Below are 18996 nucleotides of genomic sequence, written 5' to 3'. Positions count from 1 at the left end.
GTGATGCAAACAGGTAAGATTTCAGTTGTGTGCTATTTTAGGAGAAATATTTGTAAATAATTATGTTCTCTATCACTGTACAACACCTGCATGTTCTTTAACATCTAGGTCAACACACGCAAAGGTTTGGTGAATTCTGCTAGATTCAGGCAAAAATTGGAATTTAGATTGGAATCAGATTCTAGGCAAACTTAACTTTTTAATGAGACAGTTCCTTCCCTCAAAATGCTGACTGCTCAGGTAACAAAAGAAATATTCAAATTAATCTGAAACTTCTAATAATGTTAAATAATAAATAAATAATGTAAAAGACAAAGAGCTGAAAAGTTTTTTTAGAGGATAAACCCTTATGAGAGGGGAGGAAAGACAGTGGTGCTACCTGATGTTAACAGATTTCTGTGATCTTCACTGAGAGGGACAGGGCCAAGATCTTTACGTGGTGTAAAGGAAGACAGGAGATCCGAGCCAGCATAAGTCATTACCTGCAGGTTGATATTACTCTTCAGAGCTTTACACTTTGACAGAACAACTTCACAACTATTTTGATTTACTCCAGCTGAGGATATGGCCTGCAAAAAAGTGTGAGTACAATTTAAAAGTTTTTAAAAAAATGATCTGATCAAAGTACTTTTATTAGCTAAGGTTATTGAAGAAAAAATATCTGAAATACAGTTTAAAATGAAGAATGTTTGTCAGAAGAGTTTAAATTGAGATAATTTTACAGAGGGCAACTGCTGAAATTGCCATCAATTACAGTCATAAGGTATTTTCATTGCTAAATATGATTCATTACTTGCTTTTATTTTTATCATTCCTCATAGTATGAACCACTTTACAAAAATTAATAAAGTATCTCATACTTATAGAACCTTAAAGGCTAACTCAGATGAACATAAAGAGAAATGAAGGGAAGGGATGCAGTGTCACTTCAATAATGCAATACATACAGCAAGAGACAATCCTTGCTGTAAGGGGTCTTCTGTATGAATAGACAAGGCAGATAAAGGAGCTAATATTAATTCCTCAGTTTATGGATGGAGAACTGAGGCACTGAAAAATCAATGGATTTACCCAAATTGACAAAGAAACTCTGCCTGAGCTAGATATTGAATATATTTTTTTCATGCTCTACTTCAATATTTTTCCCTCACAAAAGGTTGATGTATACTGAAGTAAGATAAACTTCATAAAATCTGAGTTATTCAGCAAGATCATGTGCGGAAGAACCTATTTCAGCTTAGTCTTAGTTGAGGGTCTGGCGGAGTAAGATACCCTATTAATCCCTAAAGTGAAATGATCTAGACTATAACAAGCATTAGAGTCCAATTCTGCAACTGATTATGCAATGTAAAACATATAGATAACCTTATCGACATTACTGGATCTATGAACAGGCTTACAATTAAATGCTTACATGTGTTGCATTGATTAGCAGGTAGTTGTTAAGAAATTATACATAAAAATAAATATATATTTATATATATAAATACTTATATCTATAAAAAAAATCTCCCTTTTAGAGGGGTTTGCAATACAGAATGAGTAAAACCTAAATTTCATAGGTTTGTTAATTACAAAAAACTCCAAAAGAGTTCAAATGAAAACTTTATTTGCATAAGGGAGTAAAATCAGGTCATCTGCAGGTCTTCAGGAGTTAGCCTTAGTGAGGTTAGGAATGGGTGAAAAGCATTAAGCATTAGAATAATGGAATTCATTTGTTTTCAGTCGATTTTTCATACAAAACAAATAAAAGTAAGTTGGAAAGTTATTGTAATAAAAAATGTAAAAGGGTTCCAACTTGCTTTATTCACATAAAAGGATTTCTGTTTTCTGGGTATATCTCAGGATCAAATCTGGTAATGATTTACATTTTTAAAAATCAAAATATATACAAGCTATAGGAAGACATAAAGGATCTGATGATGTAGAAGCATAATTAGGGAACTACTCATAAATAAAACTAAAAAAACTAAAAAAAAAATAAAAAATAATCCCTTGCATAGGAATTGTCCTTTTTTTATTAAAAGAAATAATTTTTTGTTTCTATTACTAGTAATAATACTTGTTCTGGTTCCATAGGAAAGAAAAAGATCTTGTTGTTGATGCCAAAGCAAAACACAGGCCTTGTCAGGATCAATATTTTTTTAATGCCTATTCTTGCTGTTCTCATTGGGAATTCTGCTGCAGAAAGTCCTTAGAGTAAAACCTTCAGATTTTCTGCAGGAAAGCTTCAGTAATGCCCTAACTTTACAAATGAGAAAAACAAAAAAATAAAAAAAAAAACAAAAAACCACACATACACAAAAAAACAACCTTCTAATACAGTATTACGTAAGGAGCTGGATAAATATTTGCCTTTTTTTCTCAGGCTTTTAATTTAGGAGTTTTTGGGTGACATTCTATGAAGTGTTGCTTCTGCAATACCTATATATTGAAAACAATCAAATCGTAACAGCTGGAGATGAGGAGATGCTAGCTCAGTGTAAATACATCCTTTCTCCCTGTGTGACAGTTCCTATAGAACACAGCATGAAAAATGCATTAAAATTTAAGACAAAGCTAAAGGAGCTAATAAAAAAAAATATATAGATACCTGCACTAGTTGAGACTGCTGAATACACATATATATGTGTATATGAAGCATGCAAAAAAACACAGCTCTAGGTAATTGTGTAAATCTAGGCCTGGCACTTATCCAGCTCAGGAATTACTGACCTGTGGTGACGAAGTTTGTAGTTTGAGTAACAGGAAGGTCTGACACAATGTCACCTGTTAAATTTCTGAATAAATTCAACTTTTGTTATTTAATTTTATTGAGGAAAGATGCTGAATTGTTTCATGGAATCTCTGCAGATTGTTAACACTGCCCCAGGGCTGGTGGTGTTTGTACTGTCTGTGCAATGCACTGTATGGGTTTTTATTGTAGCAATTATTGTAGTCCATTAACTTCATTACAGCTGGATTAAAATAAAACATGGATTAACAAACTCTAAACTAATAAAACCTGTACTGTTTATTCAAAACTCTCTAAGAGTCAGCCACTGGGATCATTTAAAAGGACTGACAAGTTGAAAGGAAGTTGGGGTTAAACTGGTCTGTAAAAAGAGCAAGAAAATGCCCTCCTCAAATGGAGGCCGCATTGCCTGATGTTGGCTGTAGTATGTTACTTTGTTTATACAATCATTATGTTCCTGCCTTAATCCTGTATTCTGCTCTATGCTATCAGCTCAAGAACTCTAGCATCTTCTGGTGATGATGTGACGTACCTCTGTACCTTGTTCTGCAGGACCCATGCAGAGATTTGCACATCCATGCTAGATAGAAAGTGACAAACGGGACAAGGAACCAAGGCAACCTAATGGTGAAGGCAGCCTTGAGTAACCGCGAAGTGAATTGCAGACAGATTCAGGCCTCAGTGCAGAATATAAAGCAAGGGACGGGGAAGCACACCTGCTTCTTTCTTTTCAGATGTGTCATTTAAACCCTTTGGTTTTGTACGTTTCAAAAATGGGCTTGGACGGTGATCAGACTTAGCAGCATTAGTGTCAAGTTCCTCACTTGGTGCTTGCCTCCTTAGGTCTGCAGCCTTCTGCTGAGGCTCAGCCATGTATGAGTAGTCTAGAGCCCGACGGGCCACTCATGTAAGTGCCTGGGCCAACTAAAATCCTATCAATATGTTCTCCAGAGTCTTATGTATGAGTGCACAGGGGCAATGGGAGATGGCAGTGGAGAATACCTAGAACAAGCACCTAGCTGGTACTGTCAAATCCATGGAGAAGGCAGCCAGTCACTTTATTTAAATGTCACAAATATCAGATAACATCTGGGAGTTCAGACAGTCTGAAACTAGGAAGAAGATGTTTCAGATGTCAGAGGTGTTGCCCTGCCCAGGTGCTAGTGGTACTTGTACTCTGTCTCCAAAGTCCTCCATGGGATTGTCATGAAAAGGGCAAAGGCAAAATTAGAATGACTAAGCAATGTTTTTCTGACAGAGGTTTGAACCTATGGACCCCATTATACAATATATTCCTTGCCTGGAATGTTGTTTAGAGCTTTACTCCCCCATGCTCTGACTCAAATTTCAGGGTATATACAATTGCTGGTATATTTGGAGTAGTGTCAGGAAAATACTGTGAAGGCCAGGGTCCCCAGGGCTTGTCATATTAGAAGGAAATCTAAGATCTCAGTAAGTTTAGCAAAACAAATCCCAGGTGACTGGCTATATACACATCAAGCTGGCAAATACCTGGGAGAGTGAAAAGTTATTTACACAGGTTTAAAGCTATTTTGAAAAGACAGACACAAGAACAAATAGGTATGAGCTGCCCATGACTAGCTTCAGTCTGGAAACTCGGGGATTTATAACCTAGAATGAGGCAAATATCTGGAATAGCCATCCATTGTTACATGAAGACAAAACATTATAACCATGTTTTAGAGGCAGCAGCTTGAAATATGTCTTGTCTTCCCAGCAGATACAGGATGGATTTAAGAAGCAGAGAGTTTACTCTGCTGACCTGCAGAGTTGACAGTCTGCTGTTACTTGAACCTTGGAGGCGCTGTTGCTGATACCAGCACCAATAGAATATTTTAGTGTTTGCGGCTATTGGCAAGGAATGGTATTTGATCTGAAACTTTTAAAAGTCAGTAGAAGTTGTTTTGCTGGCCAGAAAGTCTATAGTGAGCGTGTCTTACTAAAACCAAAAGATTACCTAAAAGTCTTTTCTGCACTGTGCAATTACACCTGCACACAAGTTTCCCTAAATATAATTTGTTATATGCAAATACCAGACCCAATTCTACCAGACTTACTTATGTTAAGTAACCCTCAAACAAATAGTTTCTAAGAATTCCAAGTGGGACAACTCACATGAGTAAGTGCTGCTGCACACTGCGAAAGGTGGTAAAGCTGGAACGAATACGCACAACGCTTCTTTTTCTTATTTTCAGCCTCTGAAGTGATGTTACCCAAATATCACTTCTTAGCTGATTGCCAGAAGACTTTTCCTCAGATTTGGGCAACCACAACAGAAAGAAATCTCTCAAATGCATGCATATATTGTTGAGCAAGTTTATGTCTTACTGCTTGGTTTTCACTGTTAATACACACAGTTGCAGGGCCACCTGTGAGACAAAGGTGACAAAGGCAGACTAGGCAACAAATTTTGGAAGTTGGTTATAGTACTTTTCAAAAGCTCTCAGCACCAATAAAGTTACTTCATCACATTACATCCTCAAAGCCAGCTCTGGCACTACCAATCATCGGTGCATTTTGAAAGGCATCATAGCCCTCTAGCAGTGAATTATGGATTGCACACCACCTTCCTCTGCAGCTTGTTGAACCAGACTCATTTATTCAGTTGGTATTGAGAGTCTGGGGGCATGACAGTACATCTGACCCCTTTTGGGTAAAATTTGATCTGGCATTTCATTTCACGGGCTCAGCCACCAGTCTGTCAAATCTTCATTTTGCTGGTGCCCACTAGAACTGCTGACGCTTGTCTCTAACTCCTGGTGCTTTCATCTTTCAGCAGCAATAAACATGTCACACTGCTGAGGTGAAACACAATCTGGAATTAAATTTACTGCATATAAAATATGGTGCCCTCTTTATTGGTTCAAATACTTGTCACTCATAATTTATTTGAAAGTGTATGGCATTCATGAGGCGAGACTGCTGCTGGAAATGTAGGTGGGGGAGCTGCAGAACTCCCAACCACAGCAGTTTGCTAGAGCTCTTCTCCTTTAACACCCATTTCCCCGTCCCTTGCCAGTCCCGAGTGATATAAACACATCAAACACAATATCGATGCTTCAGCCAATAAACGGTATGCATCTTAGTAAAAACAAGCTCATGTATGTTTGGCCGTGCAGCTGCATGTTAGCTGCAAAGTGGCTGAAGGCAGATAACCAGTATTACTCTCAGAAGAGCAAGCATGTAGATGTTTATGTGTGTGTGTCTGGGGAAGGGTGGGAAGGATGGAAGGAGCCGGATTTAGCCCTAGTCCATTTTAAACTCTCTTGCCATGCCTTTCCTTCTGGCACTCAACTTTTTTATGATTTATTCCAAATACTGTCGATCAGCTTTAACTAATACAGTTCTTGTATGAAGCACCTCTCTAATCTCTTCAAACACAGATGTGGAAGCGCGGCTTAGAGCATGGAGGCCAACAAAAGCACTTTGCCTGTACCAGTGATTAGCTTTGATTGACATAGTACACTTCTGCTTTCGCAGGCACACTTTAACACCCATAAATGATTGTTTTAAAATGAGAAGCACTGGGTAGTGCAGCTCTGACTTTAGTAAATATGCAGTACAAATGTAGTAGCAGATAATATAGTAGAGAATACAAAACACTTGATATTCTTTTATGGCTTTTTTTCTCCTTTTCCAGATTTTTTTTTTTTTTTGTTAATTCAGCATTTATTCTGAATCATTCAAGAACAATGATGATGACATGAATTCTGCTTAAACCTGGACTTTTGGTCCTGTCCTATGTGTACTTCATAGTTTTTGTAATAAGAGGCATTTCCAGGTTTGAAAAAAATAAGCCAATGAGCTAAAGCAGAACTGGAGGAGCTTTCCCTGTTGTAACATTCGACTTGTATTAAATTGATGAAAATAAGGAAGGATTAGAAAGAGACAGTTTCATGATGTGTAAAGACATCCAGACTACAAAGCACAGGGTACCAGCAAAAGAACATCAAATATGTGCAGCAGAAAGCATTTGAGGATAAAAGTTATGTAGCTAATTGCAAAATTGCTTACTTTTTCTGGAACCCACTTGATCTATTTATGAATAAACCCATGTGATTCTTGAATACACACTCAAAATCGAAGTTCTAAATTAGAGATACTACCCAAAAAACTAAAATTACTTCCACTTCCACCCACAAAGCATTCATAGCCCCCTTATCAATCAGTACAGCCCATTCCTTCTTTTCCCCTCAAAGAAAAGCAAAGCTTTGCTCTGTGACCTATCAACCAGCCAGCCCACATTCTGCTCTGACAGCTTGGAAAGCTTTCACCCCCTTCTGCTGATCTCAGCCTCCTGGTCATAAGTGAAAGGAGAGGTGTTCTCCTTGGGTATCAAGGAACCAAACCATTTAAAAGCACATAAATTTGAACCAGTGTATAACACTATACTTGAACTAAAGTGAGGGCGGACAATGGGGCACAGATATAACGAGATCCTGGTGAGAAGGATTAACAGAAGAATAGCCACTGTTGGCAACAGGTGAAATTTCCAAGTGATCTGAAGATGCAGATTTGTGTAAGGTGTGTTGCCAGTCATCAGCAACCCAATAACGGAGATACTGCAAACAGAATGGACGCACAAGCATTTCTGCGTTTAGACTAGGATGTAAAGAACTCAATGAGCGTTTTAGTTACATGGCTTCTTGAAACTGTGGGACAGACAGGTTTCTTTCCTTGCACTGCGTAGGATCTAGTGTCAAACCCAGTTGTGAGAACTCTAGTCTGGTCTGAGAGCAAAGAGGGCACTACATGTAAATACTGACACTAGATGTAGTCACAGTCAGATAAAAATAAAGAAAGATAGCTGATTGCAGTACCTCTGTAGTTCAAACCAGAACCAGGATTTATTTTGCCTTTATGAAGAAGAAATTTCAAGTAATGTATACATGCTGGGAAATCATACATTCCTTTTGATAATTTTATGAGTCTTTCAGTGTTTTACACATAAATGTGTAAAATGATAACATGGTATCTTTGTTTTAGTATCAGCAAGATAATAAAATCCACAGAGCTCACTAAATTGGTACAAGTAATTGAATGATAAAACTTGTGTTCCAAGTTTCTCTGTGTGAGGGGGGTACATGCACATATAGGCACATCTGTGTGTGTACATTCCAGCATTTTTGCATGTACGTGCACATGTGTATTAATGGCACAAGAGAAAAAATCAGCCAGATAAGAAATTTCTGCTGAATCCAGAGGTTTTAATCTCAGTGAGCAAAAGCTAAATAAAACCTGGTAGTGCAGATGTCTCATTCTTTTCTTTGTTGAATATCTCCACTACATTTTGTTGTTGTTAAATACTCAGTATTGCACACCAGTAGAAAAGAAAAGATTTAACTAAACTATCATAGATTCTGGTTATTCATGATTTAGTTAAATAGTTTTCATGGGAATGATCTACAGTTCCACAAGGACCTAGTCAAGTTTTATACAGATTTACACGCAGTTTTCTTGTATTGAGAATACAGTCAACATGATTCAACAGAAGCACGGACAGGACCAAGCATCCACCCTGTATAAAACAAGCATGAATTCTGCTCTTGCAAGGTTCACAGAACAAAAACCACTGTGGCAGATTTTTCAAGAATGAATATCAGCCTTTTGGCATTCAAAAATGTTTCCATTCATTCTTTAGCTTTCCTGTCAGAGTCCAACGATACTCAGGACTCACTGCACTTTGCACTTTGTCCAGAAGCTGTTTGGTTACCAATGCCCCTCGGAAAGTGAAGTCTTCTCCATGAAAACTACATACTATTTGGCTGGGGAGAGAACAGAGGCTCAAACAGCCCTTTCCTGAACAAAGGATTTCTTAAGTGGAAGAAATTCTCTTCGTCTTGCCTGAGTGGCTGGGCTGACATCCGGGGAAAAAGAAAATCCTATTCCCATTGTATGCTGCTGATGGAGAGCCTTGTGCAGTCTTAATTGTTCTCTGTCTGTCTGCTATTTGACACCTTATACAGAATAGTACATTTCAAGTCTTCTTCCAATTTTTGTCTTCTGACAGGGATCAAAAATGCCTTTTCATATATGTTCTTCCACATTTAAAACCCATGGAGACCCACCTTTGAGGAAAATCAGTAAGGTCCCTTCCTCAAATCCCACGCAGAGGCCCACAGCTTTGACTGTCTTCCAGTCGGATTCAGAATCATTTTCCCTTGGGTCAGTGCTTTGTGTTGTCCATGACTGGCAAGAGTCCCTGGGTGGGTTTTCTTCAGTCATTTCTTTCTCTGCCTTCACGGCAGCCCATCCATTTTCCTCCAGCTTTTTCTTTCATCATCGATGCTTGCACTCTTCTTTTTCTCCTTTCTCTTCCCAGTTCACAGTCTCCAACATGCAATTTCCCGTTTTGCGCTTTCTTTTCGCTCTTATCCAATCCCTTCACTTCTCTCTTCCTTTTCTTTGGCACCTTTGTTTGCTCCCCGTTCTTCTGCCCTTCTTCTCGCAGCAGATTATTAATAGCTGTGAAGCCTGCAGCCACAAGCTCTGCCTGATTAGGCAACCTGTTAGTTGGTGTATTTTTTTAAACGGAGTCAATCTTCAGCTTTACCTTCTGTGAAGGTAACAGAAACTGGGTGTATTCAGTATTCACCTCCAATCCCTATTTATGGGCCTGGTAATGTTTTCAAGAGCTTAACATTATTCATTTGGCTTTAAAATTGTCTCTCCTGAGAGAAGATATTATAGATAGGAGTTTATATGTGCTTTTTTTTCTTTCATTTCAAATCCTTATGCTGTCTAACCAATGTTCATTTACATCATACAAGGATACATCAAAACATGAGTGATAAACAAAACTAACTATGCAGCAGTCCACCCCAAGCTTCATGAGATGACAGAGGGAATGCCTACATTGCACATGCTTCATTTTCGAGCACACACATCTCTCAAAGTCTTATTCTAGCTAGATCCAGAAAGTAACCCTGGCAGTAGGTTGTAAGCAAACCCTTAACTCCCAGTCATGGTGGCTTTACCCAGCCATCACATATTTGGCCATCACCCACTTTGGTTTGCATGACAGGACTCTATGCTATAAAATGTCTTACTGTTGGCCTCCCTGACTTTGAGGTAAACTTCGTGAAAGGACCCAATTTCTGTAACAGAAAAGAAGAAATGGTATAATCTACAGTGTAAACTGAGAGAAAGCTAAATACTGCCTTGTGGGGGTTTGAGCTCTTTCAAGTTCTACATTTGCTAAAAATTCTGTCATGTCACATATCATCTATTTCACCCTCTTTCCCAAACTTTTGCACCTTTTTTGAGGCTTGGGCTTGATTCCTGCAATCCTCCAGGAGAGGCAATCATCACGTTTCTCTTTCCTTTATTAGCATTTGTTTTAAAGCCACTAGCACATGTCTACTTCTTTCTCCTTCTTTTCAGATTCCCAGATGTCTATATTTGGCTCCAGCAATCTGTGTTTCAGAGCATTTGTCATGTGTCAAGTGAAGATTATAACTTGGAGCATCTAGAACTGAAGAATTTAGATCCAGCACTCATGAGGGAGGACAGGATACTGTTTTCTCAGAAGAAAAGCTAGCTGGCACATCTCCTCCCTGATCAATTTCAATCTTCACCACAGCTAGGCAAATAGAAAGACATGTGCTGGGATGGTAAAGAAAGGAGATCCACCAGCATCATGCTCATATTTGATGTTTCAGCCAATTCTGGCTTGGGCACACTGGGAAAAGATTTGAGTCTAGACTGATCTGGCAAATCTATCTATCTCATCAGCACTCTGCTGCTGGTATGAAATGTAAAGTGTAAGGCAGATCAGAAGCAGAATTGTTGACTAAGCAGAGTAAGAGATTCATGAGTAGTGTTCACTGAACACGGACTATATAATTTATCTTTATGATTTTGGTGGGATTTAGTATTAATGAATGTAAACCTCAGCACTAAAAGAACTTCATGTTCTTTCAACAAATATCTGGCAAAGTATCTTTTCTAAAATACATCACAAATATAATAAATATAAGAATCTTGATCCATTCAGCCTCTTAATACCCTCGTGGATCATACCAGCGTACATAGAACAACACTGCAGATACAAAACCACGTAAATATTTTTATTCACATTTATTCACAGTACTTTCAATTTAGTTTGCACATGTTGTAGCAGTATTCAAGACATGGTGGAGCACACTTCATTACAAACTAGCAACATAAGATCACATTGAATGTCTGTGGTTTCCTATAGCACAAGCTGGAGTGTGTCCCATGCTGAAACGTAGGCAAACCTTCCTCCATCTGAATTAGTCCTAATTAGCTGGATTAAATTTTGCCAGACTAAATTTATGCTATTCAACCATGAATCACATCACTTTAGTGGCTCTTTAACAATACTTAGCAAATTAACATTTATGTGTCTGTAGGCACATGTATATTTATACATATACGTGTGTCTGTCTGCACGTGCATACATCACTGCAAGCATTCAAGGCACTTTGTCCCAGTGAAAAGTATTGGAGTGTCTGTGTTGAATCAGTTACAGTGCTGATCATCAGAGTACAGGTTTGTTTTTATATTCACCTCAGCCTGGGTTTTAGCTTTTACCTGTGGACTTCCTCCATAGAAGAATGAGATGGAATGAGATGGAATGAGATGTAGAAAAAAAAAGAAAAAAAGACTGATTTAAAAATAGTTGCTTTGCCTACAGCATTTTTACAGCATTTGTGGACATTGATCAAATCTTAAGGTTCCATTAAAAAAATGCCATCCTTTTTTTTTTTAAGAAAATGAAATAAATCTGTAAGGAAGATGATCGCTTAATTAATCACAGGAAAAAAAGTGAGACTAATGTCTGGGAGTTTGGTGAGAAGGGAGAACAGAACAGAGGCCTGGATAGCTTCAAACGGTGCTGGGCAATTTTTGCCTCAGTACAGACTGGTAGTGACGGAGAGTCTGTGGGGCAGAGCCTGACTCATGCTAATCCATGTTTGTTAGCTGTCATCTTGTTGATTCCCACCTATCACTTCTGGCAAAACCAGTGATAAAAGACAGGGTGGGAAAACCACTCAGCATTACCTAGTATCTAGACGGCACACAGACCAAAGTGGAATAATAAAAGCAGCTCAAAGCTGAACCTTGAAGCTGGTTTATCTTTTTCAGGGGGTATCTGGGCTCCTAGTCATTTTGGTGCATAGAAATTATGGTCACAAATGTGGCCTCCTCCATCCTAACTGTTGTTTCACAACTGACCCAACCAAGTCTGCATTCCTACACGTCTAGTGCAATGTAATTTAATGACACACAGTGAAACAAATTGCTTTTCAGGTAGGTTCTTAAAGCATGCAGGTAGGTAAATCACCAAAAAAAAAACACTGTTGCAGATGGTGGTATTTGTCACCTCCCTCATCAGAAATCTGATCTTACTTCAAAAGATGAATCTGCTCTCCCTTTTCTATATGTGATCCTTTTGCTTTAGTAGGAATGAAAACACCAACGCAGAGCAGGAATTACGTTGCTGGTACTATAAATGAAACTGCTTTCTTGGTATGTTTTCTAGGGAATGTTCATTGACTAAAGTTATCCTAAGGACAGAAAAATTCACAAGGACCTTCTTAAGACTGGAGATCTTTCTGGCAGAAGGTATGGACACAATGTCAACCACTAACAATATGCTCCTTGGGAACAGAAACTCCGTAGGTCTCATGTGGCTCCTCAGCTTGGTAGCATGTGTCAGGGCAAGATGCATTTCATTCTGGCATTATTTAGGTTTTTTCTTAAACCTTTGCTCCTGTAGTAATGTTTTACAACTAGATCTTCACTTTCATTTAGAAAACCTTCCCAGCCCCTCAAGTATTGCAGCCCAACAAGGTCAGAAATCAGTATAATAATTATATTAAATCATATTTTGCAGGAAATCTCTTGGTTCTGGGGAGGCCTTTCTTGTGATGTCTGAAATGTGCAGCGATCACTGGTATGCTAAAAAGAAATAATTTTGCCTTTAATGACACTACTGTCTTGGACTTTAACCAGCATAACTGGCAAAATGATTCTGACGTGTCACTGCCTTAATCCAAAAGAGATCAGAGTCTCCTTGTATTTGTGGTGTTTGGCCTTTTGACTGTTCAGCTGAGAACCTATGAGCTACATTTCCAGATAGAAGGAGGGACTATACCCCATAGCACTCCTGTGGGGGCACAGTCATCACATCCCCAGCTGCACTCCTCTCTGCAGAAACACTGGGATGTGCTGGTGCCACCTGTGCTTCTCCCAGCCAGTAAACACTCTGCCACCCATTAGTCACCCCCATGGTTTTCCCTGTTGTGATCTACCTCAAGCAACAAGGACTAGAGCTCTGTCTGGCAAAGGATGGAAAACCACAGCAGGGTTTTCACTAGACAACTGTCAACTTATTTACAGGCTGTGTATTAATTAATATAATTAAGGCATTGATGCTGTAAATTAAATAGTATAGAAGACATTTTGCTGGCATAAGATCTGCACAGCATTTTCCATACACTTGCTTATGAAGCATGAAAAATGAACAAAGTGTACAAATTAGAAGTCAAGATGCTCAGAGCTGCTTTACCAATAGCATATTATTTCTGTTCTGAGGAACTTTCAGGACATGTTAAGAATAGATAGCTATGAACTTTTCCTCCTTCCTTTCCTTCCCCCTTTTTTAAGTGATAGCTGACAAATTTCATAAATCCTATAATGTTCTGTGCTGTAATTAGTTTGGAAGCCTGTAATTGTTAAAGTTTAAGCCAGCAGATAAAGGCTGCCAAAACACTTGGGCAGAAAAGTTGTATTAATGGCTTCATATTATCACTTGCTGATTCATTTAATCTCTTTTGATCAAATTGTGACTATCAAACAAAACCAAGAAAAGCTTGAGCAGTTGTTCTTCACTGTAAGGAGGAAACTGGCAGAATGGACGCACACACACACACATACGAAGACATGGAGACAAAAGGGCTTTTGTGGCAAAAAGGGTGCAACGACAGTCTTGAAGGTCAGGTGAGATTCAAAGGAAAATATGCTGTGGGAAGAGACATATTCAGTAATGAGAGCTAAAATGATACATTTGGTTACGACTAAAAGGCTTCCACTTGTGTTCTGGCCCTGCAGCATCCTGACACATCTTTCTCACTGTTAAGTGAGAAACAGTACACTGCTTTTACCTATTAGAAGTACACTAATCTGCACTGTTTTAAGTTTTATACTGTTAACCTGTCTCCCTTCATATACAGCTTGTTTCTATGCTTTTTCTAGCTGGAGTAGCGAGAATTTAGCACCAGATGGGAGAAACAATAAGAAGTGTCTTGAAAAAAGAGTATGTGTCTTTGCTGGCAATATTTATAAGGGTTAGAGCAAAGGTCCTCTTAAAAAACAACTATGAGAAAATATTGCAGGGTTTATATATTAATGGCCTGTGTGTAACATTTATATAATGCTGCCATTCATATATTGTATCACTCCCTTGTATAAGATACTTTTACTGTAAACATAAACAGAGGAGAGTTCCAAACCACGATACAGGAAGCAATCTATCTAGCTGCTATTACATCACCTTCGAAGAGTCAACAGTGCATGCTATGCACAAACTCAGCTCAAATGCATCTACTAAGAAGCCGTTTTACTAGTTTTAGAGTAAAGGCACACAATTTTTACAACCAGTATTACAGTTTGTTCTTATACTTTGTGCCATAGCTCCCTGAATGTTCGGGTGGGTTTTTTTTGTTCCACTGCAACTTAAGCACATGTCTGAACTTAAAAAAAATATGGCAGTAATCTCATTAATATTAGATTACTTTCTGCACTTGAATTCAACACATTCTGAAATTCCTTGATAGATCAAGGCCTTTGCGAGAAGAAAGTTATACCAAGGTTTGACATCAATAACTCACAAGGAGATGGTGATGCCTTTATTGCAGACAGTGACAATTTCACTCTCTTTGGATTCACTTTTTAGGTGTGGTTAATGACACTCATTGAAGGAAACACAGTCCTGGATTTGCCACCAGAGCTAAAGGAACATTTCCTTTTAATGACAGCTCATGAAGTGTTAAGTCTTGTTTTTATTCTGTGTCAGAGTGAAAGCAAAATCTTCCTAAAATTTTCATATGATGAGAATTTTGTTGAAGTTGACCTTTTCAACAGCAGTTTGGATATGGGAGAGTGGCTTTTTTAAAAATTTTAACCACTACAATTCTGCAAAATATTTTGGCATTTACTGAAACAAAGATATTCTGCCTCGCTCTTTTTCTTCTGCAGAAAATTGGATGCCTAATATTTAGAAAAGCAGAAGCACTGCCTGTTACATGCCATTTCTAGGATCTACAGCATAACATACATAAGCATAGGATTTTAAGTGAGATTAATTTTAATGGTTAATTGCTTTATGGATATGGTTTTCTGATTCAAATCCAAATCAGGCAAATTAAATTTACTGTGATTTTGTGGATTTCTGTTTCAAATTGGCAAGTTTATTGTGTTCTTGAGGGTTTGTGTTTTGAATTGAACAATCACTCTGAACCTGGTGAGTAGACAAACACTGGCAAAACTGGAAAATAAACACATTCCATGAAACAATTATTTTCTGATAGTTATTTGTTTCATAAAATAATATCCAGGTGTTGAAAAAAAAATACTAGTAGTATACCTTAGTTACTAACCAGTAGTAACTGCTTGTTACAGCTATCATATATGTGAATTTTAAAAGATACAATGAATAAAAAAAAGAAAAAAATGCTCTGTTATTATTTCTTTTATAATGTCTAATCATAAAGAGATAGTAGTCTGCTGAGGGACAAGGATCAGGTTGTTACATCTTGCAGAACATGGGAGAGAGGGATGAACTGGAAAAGGGACCCATGCTCCAAGTAAAACCACAAGCATTGGCTTATGGAAGCCACGTATTTCTTGGACAAGAGACTGGGAAGGTGGATAAGTTCAGCCATGATATTTGCAAAGCATCAAAAGGATGAAGGTCTGTATATTGGATCAGGTCTACACATGGACCAGCACTACACATCTACAAAGGCACAGGAGCTTCTGCACATACAGCACACTGTGTAACTCGGGTCAGGGCTGCCATAAACGCTCAGCCAAAAAAAAAGCTATACAATGGATGAAGAAGTCCTTCATTTTGCCTTGCATTGCAAAATGACTTTAGCTTTGTTATGGCACGAGCAGGCAGAAGGCACCCAATTGCTCAGCCCCAATCCCCATGAAAGGAGCATGATGTATAATATGGATACAAAGCCTAGACCATCTCCAAGCAAGAGGTCTGAGATGAGAATATCTGATGATTTAATTATGATTTAACAGCACACACTGAGGCTTTTCTGATATTTTGAAGTTCTCTATTCAAGAAAAAAAACTCTTAGAAAAACCAAATTAATTAGATAGCATGAGCAAACAAACTGCTCCATTCGTGATTGTCTAGGTGAGTCTTTGATATTTTACTTGAACAATTAAAGCTTCTTCATATGATCCTCCTCTTGGCATTGAATTTTTTAGTACATTTTGTACTGAGCAACTTGAAGAAAACAAATTAAAGCAGAGGATTTATGAGAAAGCTTCACAAAATCCCAAAGATACTTTTTTTCCTTACCAAACTGAGGTGGCATTTAAAAAAAAAGAGGTGGGGGAAGCAAAAATGAGAGAGCAGCATCAAAATTCTAGGAAAAAAAAATTAATCACTAAAAATCTTAAAAGCCGTAGGGGAAACATATGCCTGTATTCAAATTCTGGGAAACAAGTCCCTGCAAACCCTTGCATTTCAACTTCCAACTCACTACCATTTCATGTTCATTTTGTGATGAAGTGTGAGTTTTATAAAGCAAACAAACAAACAAACAAACAAACAAAAACCAGTTACAAGATTTCCACTTTTCCATGTAACAGAAAAACACCCCGAGTTCAAAACAGCAAAGCAAGCTGCCTTCCAAACTATTCAGAAATGAGGTAATGGCTTTGCAATTTCATTCCTTTGGTTGGAGCAAAGAATAGAAGCTGGGAAAACAGAGACTCAAAAAGTGTGTTCTTTATCCCCTCCCTGTTGGCTGCCTTATGCAGCTTTCAGCCCCAGGAATGCAAGGGATGATGTAGTGCAGCCGGTATGTACAGAAGCACTTGCAAACCCATTGTATTTAATGAGACTTGGAAACCAGTCAGGACCAGGGCACTTCTTCTTGTGATGTTTTTCATCAAGGCCACAAAGAGGGATAGCGGAGAGGCGTGAAATGTTACATAGTTCTTGTAAATATTTAGGGCCGGATTTTTAAAAATTAGCCATCTGATTTCCAAACATCCTCAGCTTCCCAGAAGCTCCTGCTGAAGATCCCGTTGCCTTCAAGGATCATTTGTGTCTTGTTTCAGATCTGAGCCGCAGGGATAGGGCTAGTGCAACACCAGACCAGCAGACAGCAGTCTAAAAAGAGGAGGTGCAGAGCAAAACTCCTTACCGTATAAGAAAGCTAGTAGAAGAGTGTGCTGTTTTGAAGGGTTTGGATTGTATTTTCTGTTTTACACCCAGCTCTCTGTGCCTGTCAATTCTACAAACATTTTAATATTCCTGACTTCACAGTTCTTCACGGTGTAAACTCTAACACTACCAACAAAATAATTAGCCTTAGGTTACACCAAAAATCTCTTAGTAAGAGAAAAATGGGTCAGGGCAGTTGTGTCCAGCCTTTGTAGAAGTGTGAAGTGGCCTGAGCTAAGATCAAGGTGAAACAGACTTAGAGCAGGTATATGAAAAGTACACAAGCTGCCCACGTAGTGGTCAGTCAGCGTCATCCAAAAGCTTCCACCAAAGACATAATTCAGGCTTCAGGTGTGCTGTGTTTCATTTACTAAAGGGCACGTTCATGCCACTGTGTATGTGGATGTGTTTGTAAATACATGCATCGATAATTTATGAAGCCACCTATTTAAGATTCTTGTCATTTATCAAGATGCTTTTGAGACTTGATTCCTTATTTTGCAGACCAAATGTTAACATTTGATTGAATTTATTAACTCAATTAAATGAGAAGTGTTCCACATTAGAAAGCAAAATGTCGGAATTAATCCCCCAAAAATGTAGTGATGCTTTAACTAATATCCTGTGACCTCTTGATACTCTCCGACACTGCCCCTGTGAGCTCAGTATAAATAATCAGATCAGAGGTTTCCCAGGGAGCTCTCTGTAGGGGATATCAGATATCTGCTCAGAGGGGATGCATTCATCCCTTTCTTAGACAGGGGAACTGCAGAATGCACTCCCTGCCTTCTCCCAGACCTCCATTCTTCCTCTCCTCCCACCCTTCCTCACTTCCTTTCCCTTCCACCCCTCATAGTCATTCCTTAGCAGAACAAGGCACCAAACCTAGCTGTGGTGACCTTCAGAAAAATACTCTTTGATCCCAGACAGAAGCAGGGTGTGGACACGGGAAGACTGGGCAGGTTGGTAGATGGCCACAAAAAGAAAAAGTACCTGGAAACAGGAATGACTGTCACGGAATCCAATCAAAGCAGTATAACCCATCACTGACATCTTACCACCATATGGTCTGCTCTGCCCCTCACCTAGCAACTGGAAGTCAATTAGGAGTGGGACCTTTGTCCCAGGCTGATCAAGTTGTCTCCCAACCCAAGCTCTCCTTGCAGGTAGGCTGTTTGTGTTTTAAAGAACAGGAAAAAAAAACACATTAAAGGCAATGCAGGCAACAGATTTTTTCATAACCACTTCAATTTGTAATCTGGTAAGACAAAAGAGGCAATTTTTTGCTGTGCAAGAAGAAAGAAATCATTAACCTACTCCCTGACAGGAATACCCACATTGGGCAGTGCTAAAGGTCCGGACACCATGCCGCTATAATAAACTGTTACCCCACAGTCAGTCTTTAAATAACATATGAAAATGTTCATGGATTCTGCTAAAACTAGAAGAGCAGAAAATTTGAGGGATCTTTCCTCTGTGCCTAGGAAAGAAGATGAAACATGCAGACTCACCTTGACTTTAACCTGAATATAACCTTAACTGAGCTAAAGGAGGCAGTTATAAAGGCTACAGAGAATGGAACACATCCATAACACAGCTCCACAAGCATCCAGCATAATCTAACCCCAATTACACATCCTAATTCCCATTTTGCATGATAAATCTGACAAATCCTCCAGCCAGGAGCTGAAAGATCCTCTGTGAAAAGAGGTACAACAAGTAAGACAGATCATGTCTCAGCCTCCTGAGCTATTCAGGCATCATGTTAGTTCCTTGATGGCTGGACAGGTCACAGCTGCCA

The sequence above is a fragment of the Pezoporus flaviventris genome, unplaced genomic scaffold, assembly GCF_033815535.1.
Source record: "Pezoporus flaviventris isolate CSIRO_AGI_PZ_B2104156 unplaced genomic scaffold, CSIRO_AGI_Pfla_v1 ptg000031l, whole genome shotgun sequence".
Taxonomy (NCBI): domain Eukaryota; kingdom Metazoa; phylum Chordata; class Aves; order Psittaciformes; family Psittacidae; genus Pezoporus; species Pezoporus flaviventris.
This window is presented reverse-complemented; position numbering follows the sequence as displayed.